General features: G+C 46.1%; 1 long non-coding RNA gene across 1 annotated transcript; it reads right to left on the bottom strand.

The window, feature by feature from the left end:
• Positions 1 to 754: 754 nt before the first annotated feature.
• Positions 755 to 4,395, bottom strand: LOC119978115. Its single transcript, XR_005463390.1, has 2 exons — positions 3,905 to 4,395; positions 755 to 1,995 (listed from the first exon to the last, which is right to left on the bottom strand). It is a non-coding gene; the product is annotated as an uncharacterized LOC119978115 (long non-coding RNA).
• Between the last annotated feature and the right edge of the window lie 3,617 nt (positions 4,396 to 8,012).

The raw sequence follows: 8,012 nt of genomic DNA, 5'->3' as shown, positions 1-8,012 counted from the left end.
TTCGGAAAGTGGACACAATTGGCTCTGACTTTGTATGGATGGGGAAGGTGCCGAGGGTGGGGAGGACCCTGCTACAGAGACAAAGGCAGCATGGGAGGTTGCAATTGCCAAACCTGCTTCTTTATTATTAGGCGGCGAACGTGGACAAGGTGTGGCAGTGGTGGGAAGGAGAAGGGGTAGAGTGGGTTAGGATGGAGGAGGAATCATGTAAGTGGTCTAGTGTGAGGGCTATGGTGACGGCAGCATTGCCAATGGCTCCGAGTAGGTATTCAGGTATTCAAATGAGTTTGAGAGGTGTGGGCGGGGGACAGCGAATCATGTGCACATGTTTTGGGGTTGTGAAAAATTGGGAAGATTCTGGGCGGGAGTGTTTACGGTCTTAGCCAGGATAGTGGAGGAGGGAGTGGACCCGGACCCTTTGGTGGCGATATTTGGGGTTTCAGAGAAGCTGGAGCTCATGGAGAGGAGGAAGGCCGATGTCTTGGCCTTCGCCTCTCTGATTGCACGGTGACAAATTTTGCTGGCGTGGCGGTCGGCATCGCCACCGGGGGTAGCAGCATGGTTGGGTGACCTGTACGACTTCCTGCGGTTAGAGAAGATAAAGTATGAGTTAAGGGGCTCAGCAGGGGAGTTTGAGAAAAAGTGGGGGATGCTTGTGACCGTGTTTAAGGGGCTGTTCGTCGCAGGGGGGTTGAGGGGTGGGTGATGGGGAGGGAGGGGTTAAAAAGGAGAAAAATCAGTACAAACTGTGCAGTTGATTGTTGGGAAGAATGTTTCCCTGGGTGTTTATTTGCAGTAACCTATTTTGATACAAGTTTGAATAAATGCATTTCAAAAAAAAGAAATAGTAGTTCTTTGTGCTGATTTGGTATATATTCTTAACATCTTTCGCACTTCTTGATGATGACTTCATTGTCATTATTCATACACAGCCAATAGACTGTCTCTGTTGCAGCTCTTCTCGTTAGTTACCTAAGCCCATGTGTGAAAGATGAAGACCATCAGGTCACAAAGATCCTTGTATGTTGACCTGCATGTCTTTGAACATGGTTCCTCAGGATATGCCTCGCTCATCCAGCCAAAATGGTCTCTTGTGTTTGTGGACAAGCTGAATTAAATCCGGCCATCTGTCAATCAGGTTTTCCACCTCTTGTGCAATGTGGAATCTTTAACTGATTTTTCTGGTAGCTGCTGGCATTTTGAGTTGTGCAAAATGTGTCAGATCAGTAGCATTGCAGCTCCCTTGAAACTGCCAATTCTGTCAAAACATTCTGTATATTTCGATGTTAGGTTGTGAAGTAAGAGGATAGGAGTAGCTTTGGAGGTTTATCTGCCATGTGAGGTCTGACTGATTCCATGGATTGTCACTGGTGTTAGGTCATGGCATGCAATCACTGGGCCTTTAGTCTCCACGGTATAGATCTTCTGCCACACCCAGGAGGATTGATTGCATTTTCAGTCCAGGACTATCGAATTAGTGAACCGTTATACGCTGTACGTTTCACAGCAGGAGGTTTTTCCGTGGCCTTCCGTGGCAGTACAATCCGTAGAGGTACTGCTTGAAGGTTGTGTATGGCTTGTTTGGATCAGTGCCTAGCTCTTTGCAGCTGCATTACCCTTTGCTCTAGTGCACTGACACTGCCAATGGGCCTCTTTGCTACGCAGCATTGATGGGAAGCTTGGCATTTGCTTGGTGCTTGCAGAATCCCATTGTCTTGCCAGGTTTGGGAATTCCAGGACGTATTTCATCAATTGGACTTGTTCTTAGGACTTGTAAGCTTCATCAACCTGTGAGGATAACTTCATATTTATGTCCATCCTTGTGTAGTTCTTCATTGCTATTTTGGGCTTGTCGAGCAGATCTGTCTGGAATGCTCTCACGGGAATAGATGCATAACCAACTCAGCAATTCTGTCTGCCAGTTCTGCATTTGAAAATTCAGTGTTCACCCTTTCCTCTGCATCTTCTGACCAAACGGTCTATGGATTCTGCAAGCTGTTGTCAAAATTACACAATCACTGGTCAATGAATATGAAAGTTAAACCTGATTCTGAACCGGTCTTAGAACAGTACAGCACAGAACAGGCCCTTCGGCCCTCGATGTTGTGCCGAGCAATGATCACCCTACTCAAACCCACGTATCCACCCTATACCCGGAGGAAACCCACGCACACACGGGGAGGACGTGCAGACTCCGCACAGACAGTGACCCAGCCGGGAACCGAACCTGGGACCCTGGAGCTGTGAAGCATTTATGCTAACCACCATGCTACCGTGCTGCCCAAACTGTCTTCAACTGTCATCCAAATTTTTTAATCGTCCTTCCGCTCTTCTGTTGTTAATCCTGATTCGCAATTCCTTGGTGAATTTTTATGACTTGCTTATCTGGTTCAGACACATTAAGAGCCCCTTGCTCTGTACGTTGTTTAAACATTTTGAATTCAGCTGCATCCTAATTTCAAGTGGAGATTTTTGTTTGGACATTTTAATGATATCCCTTTGGTCTCCCATCTCCTATATTCCTATACTCCCATACGCCCATGCCTAAGGGCAGCACGATAGCATTGTAGGGCAGCATGGTAGCATTATGGATAGCACAATCGCTTCACAGCTCCAGGGTCCCTGGTTCGATTCCCGGCTTGGGTCACTGTCTGTGCGGAGTCTGCACGTTCTCCCCATGGCTGCGTGGGTTTCCTCCGGATTCTCCGGTTTCCTCCCACAGTCCAAAGATGTGCAGGTTAGGTGGATTGGCCATGATAAATTGCCCATAGTGTCCAAAATTGCCCTTAGTGTTGGGTGGGGTTACTGGGTTATGGGGATAGGGTGGAGGTGTTGACCTCGGGTCGGGTGCTCTTTCCAAGAGCCAGTGCAGATACGATGGGCTGAGTGGCCTCCTTCTGCACTGTAAATTCTATGATAATCTATGATACTACCTGCAATGAGTGTCACTCTAGCCACTTTTGCACACTTCACTAAAGCTCCACCGAATATAATTGGAACTTTCTCTGGCCTGGCTTTTATGACGGCTTTATTTGTTTTTGTTTGACTCTCCCTCACTTGCTATTGACCCATCCCACACCCGGGTCACTCGTCTTTCCCAACTGAGCTAACCCAGTGCTGGTCCTCTCAACACAGCGGGATTCTCTACTCCGGCCGCTTGTCAATGGGATTTCTCATTGAAGCTACACCACTCCGCCGGGAAATCCACAGGCGGGGGTGCACTGCCGGTGGGAGCAGAGAATCCCAATGGCCGGAGGATTCCAGAAATTATGTGGTAATTTACAAAGCCGAGGCACATGTGAACATATCTACGTTGCTATAAATCTTGAAGACATCAGAGCTGCAGAGCTGTGCCTGTGTGCTCTGCTGAAAGCAAAAAGGAGACTAACACCGATCGAATGACACACTTCATTTTAGTGATGTCATGCTCCCATCCCTTAAAGGTATATTACAACAAAGCCCAGGTTGGAAAGAGATTTGATAGAGGCATTCAGATTCATGCGGGATCAGCACGCAATCGATAGGAAGAAACCTTTCCCAGTGCGATAAGTATCGAGCACGAGAGGTCACAAAATGATAGCAATCGGCAGAAGAAGCAGTGGTGACATGAGGGAAAGCTTTTTCACACAGCGAGTGGTGAAGGTCTGGAGTGCGCTGCCTGAGAGAGTGGTGGAGGCAGGTTCAATCGAGGGATTTGAGAGGGAATTGGATTAGTATTTGAAAGATAAGAGCGTGTGGGGCGTCAGGGGGAAAGCAGGGGAAGGGCCCTCGGTAAATTGCTCTTTCAAGAGGCCAGCACTGCAATAAATTAACATTGGCCCCTTTATGGTTGCAATGCATAAATATATTTGAGGTGACTAGTGAATTATTCAGAGTGAAATTGTAAGGGGCGTGGAGGAAATACCTTTTCCAGATTGTGATGGGCACAGTGTTGGAAGACGTGCTGAGTGATCCAAGACTGTGGTTGGAAATGGTCTTGAAGCAGTTCTGGCTGATTAATGTTGGAGATTGTAATGATTTTAGCTGACTCTTTCGCTGCTGCATCACTGATAATGCAATTTCATAGTGTAATGGAAGGTGCACATTGAGAACGAACATGAGCAGTCACTCGTGAACATTGCCTGGTGAGTTTAATAGGGACTTTTCCACATGTAGACTGATGATCACCAGTTCTACCTCTGCAGCATTTCTCTTGATTGCGCCACTGCCTCTATTTTCAGACCGTGTGTCCGACATCCAGAATTGATGAACTGTGCTTTCCCCCTATTGAACATTGCTCTGATCGAAGCCAGCATGCTTGGCTCTCTCCCCTAAATTCTGAACCTCTACTATTGATTCTATCCCTCAGCGTGGCTTCTGTCGCAGGCTGAGCCAGACTCTCAGCAACATTGCCATTTTCTGATTCAGTCTCAAGCAGAACCTCTGACCTCACATCCTCTGTCACAAAGACCACCTATTTCCACCTCTGTGACACACCTGACACTGCCCCTCCCTCCGTCCAGCTGCTGCCTCTCCAGTCTCTTACCCTCTGGAATACTCTGCTCTGCGTGTTCCATCCCAGATGATCCCATTCACCCCACCATGTGATCATCCCCATTCCCCAGCACATCAACTTTAAAATTCCCATTCTTACCTTTAAATCCCATCAAGTCCTTGCCCGTTCCTCTGTCATTCCCCAACCCCTCCTCTTGCTCCATCAAGGGGCAGTCAAATTGTTGGCGGGAATATCTATTTCCTGGTTCATATGTTTTAAAACATAACTTTTAGTTTTAGGAATTAAATGTTTAACTGTAGAAAATGGGGTAAATTCAATTAGAACAAGTTTGGAGTCTATTACATGCAAAAGGTTGGAGTCATGTTGACTTAAGAAATTAACAGCTGGAAAGGTAAATCATAAAACAACAGATTGAGAAACTTAAAGAATGGTTGACATCATTGTGGTTTCGGGAGTTAGAACCTTTTTCTATCCATTCATGGGATGTGGGCATCACTGGTTAGGGCAGCATTTATTGTCCATCCTGATCTATCCTAGGGAAGGTGATGGTGAGCTGCATTCTAGATCTCGTTAACATGTGTACCGTTTCTGATACTTTGGGGGGGGTGGGGTGGCCTATCAGGGAAAATAACAGCAACAGCCAGAGCAATGGCACCATGGCTGGCTCTGTTGATCACCAGGGAGGGACAAAGCACAGAAGAGCAATCGTTATAGTGGACTTGATCGTCAGGGGCATAGATAAGCGCTCCTGTGGATGTGAAAGAGACTCCAGGATGATATGTTGCCTCCCTGGTGCCAGGGTCCAGGATGTCTCTGAATGTGCAGGGAGCATTCTGAATGGGGAGGGTGAACAGCCAGTGGTCGTGGTACGCATTGGTATTAACAACATAGACAGGAAGAGTGATGAGGGCCTACAGGGGGAGTTCAGTCAGTTAGGTAGTAAATTAAGAAACAGGACCTCTAAGGTTGTAATTTAGGGAATCCACCCTGTGCCATATGCCAATGAGGCTCAAAATAGAAAGATAGGATACTATTGGGGTAGATGGCTCACCAGGGGAAAGCGGCAGTAGCCAGGTTCATGGCACTGTGGCTGCCTCTGCTGTGCAGGAGGGCCGGGAGCAGTAGAGCTATAATGATAGGGGATTCAACTGTAAGAGGAATAGACAGGCATTTCTACGGCCGCAAACGAGACTCCAGGATGGTGTGTTGCTTCCCTGGTGCAAGGGTCAAGGATGTTTCAGAGCGGCTGCAGGGAATTCTGAAGGCAGAGGGTGAACAACCAGCTGTCATGACGCATATAGGTACCAACGATATAGGTACAAAATGAGATGAGATCCGACAAGCTGAAGTTAGGGAGTTAGGAGTTAAATTAAAAAGCAGGACCTCAAAGGTAGTAATCTTGGGATTGCCACATGCTAGTCAGAGTAGGAATGAATGGTAGGATAGCTAAGATTGAGGGTTGATGCAAGAGGGAGTGATTTAATTCCTGGGACATTGGAACCAGTTCTGGGGGAGGTGGGACCAGTACAAACCAGACAGTCTGCACCTGGGCAGTGAAGTGTTGGCTAGTGTAGACTTGAGAGATGAACAGACACTTCCAACACTGAAGAAGGTTCAACTCAATTTTATTAACTATTTCTAACTAACTAACACACGAAGACTGTGGGTCTAAATGATGCTAATTTAAACTAGAGACCTAAGCCTTGTCCGAACCAGTTGATTCTCTCAGCACGTGTTGTGAGTCTGTGCTGGGCTGGATGAGTTCTTGTTACACTCAGAGGCAGCACCCAGAATGAGCGGGAACCGTGGTGCCCTCTGCCTTTATAGTGTGTGTATTCTAACTGGTGATTGGCTGCGGTGTTTGTACATGTTGATTGATCCCTGTGTGTGTCCATCAGTGTGTGTCTGCATCATGATATACTGGTGTAAATTATGACAGGCAGGACTGGAACCAATGCCCTAGGGGGAGTGTTTGCTAGTGCTGTTGGGAAGGTTGAAATTAGTACGGCCTGGGGGTGGGAACCGATGCAGGAAGTCAGAGGGAAGTAAGGTGAGGACAGAAACAAAAAGGCAGTAAAGAGAAAAATTGAAGGCAGAGAAACCAAAGACAAAAATCAAAAAGGGCCACATTATATCATAATTCTAAAAGGGCAATAAATGTCAAAAAAACAAGCCTGCAGGCTCTATATCTCGATGTGAAGAGCATTTGTAATAAGGTTGATGAATTAACTGCGCTGACAATCATTAACAGACATGATGTAATTGGGATCACAGAGACCTGGCTCCAGGGTGTCCAAGGATGGGAACTCAATATCCAGGGGTATTCAATATTCAGGAAAGGTCAAAAGAAAGGAAATGGAGGTGGGGTAGCGTTGCTGGTTAGAGAGGAGATTAACGCAATAGGAAGGAAGGACATTAGCCTCGACGATGTGGAATCTGTATGGGCTGAGCTGTGAAACACCAAAGGGAAATAAATGTTAGTGGGAGTTGCGTACAGAGCACCAAACAGCAGTTGTGAGGTTGGGGATGACATCAAACATGAGTTATCATGGGTGACTTCAATCTCCATATTGATTGGGCTAATCCAACTGGTAGCAATGTGATGGAAAAGGATTTCCTGGAATGTATAGGGGATGGTTTTTCTCGACCAATATGTCAAGGAACTAATTAAAGGATAGGCTATCCTTGACCAGGTATTGTGCAATGAGAGAGAGGATTAATTAGCAATGTGGTGCAAAATCCTTCAGGGAAAAGTGACCATAATACAGTAGAATTCTTCATTAAGGTGGAGAATGGCACAGTTAAGTCTGAGACTAGTTCCTGAACTTAATGAAAGCTAACTTTGATGGTACGAGATGTGCATTGGCTAGGATAAGCTGGCAAATGATACTTGAGGGGTTGACGGTGGATAGGCTATGGCAGACATTTAAAGAACACATGGATGAACTTCAACAATTGTACATCCCTGTTTGGCGCAAGAGTAAGACGGGGAAGGTGAGTCAACCATGGCTAACAAGGGAAATTAGGGATAGTGTTAATGCCAAAGAGGAAGCATATGAATTGGCTAGGAAAAGCAGCAAGCCTGAGAACTGGGAGAAATTTAAAATTCAGCAGAGGAGGACAAACAGTTTACTTCAGAAGGGGAAAATAGAATACAAGAGTAAGCTTGTAGCAACATTAAAAACTGACTGCAAAAGCTTCTATAGATATGTGAAGAGAAAAGACCGGTGAAGACAAATGTAGGTCCCTTACATTTAGAATCAGGTGAATTCATAATGGGCAACAAAGAGATGGCAGACCAGCTGAACAAATACTTTGGATCTGTCTTCACTAAGGAGGACACAAATAACCTTCCGCAAATACTAAGGGAAAGGGGATCTAGCATGAAGGAGGAACTGAAGGAAATCCTTATTAGTCAGGAAATTGTATTAGGAAATTGATAGGATTAAAACCCGATAGGTCCAAAGGGCCAGATGCTCTGCATCCCAGAGTGCTTAAGAAAGTAGCCCGAGAAATA

Source organism: Scyliorhinus canicula, chromosome 1 (genome assembly GCF_902713615.1).
Source record: "Scyliorhinus canicula chromosome 1, sScyCan1.1, whole genome shotgun sequence".
In the NCBI taxonomy this organism is placed as follows: Eukaryota; Metazoa; Chordata; class Chondrichthyes; order Carcharhiniformes; family Scyliorhinidae; genus Scyliorhinus; species Scyliorhinus canicula.
Note: the sequence above shows the minus strand (reverse complement) of the source record. Positions and strands in the feature narration are given on the sequence as shown.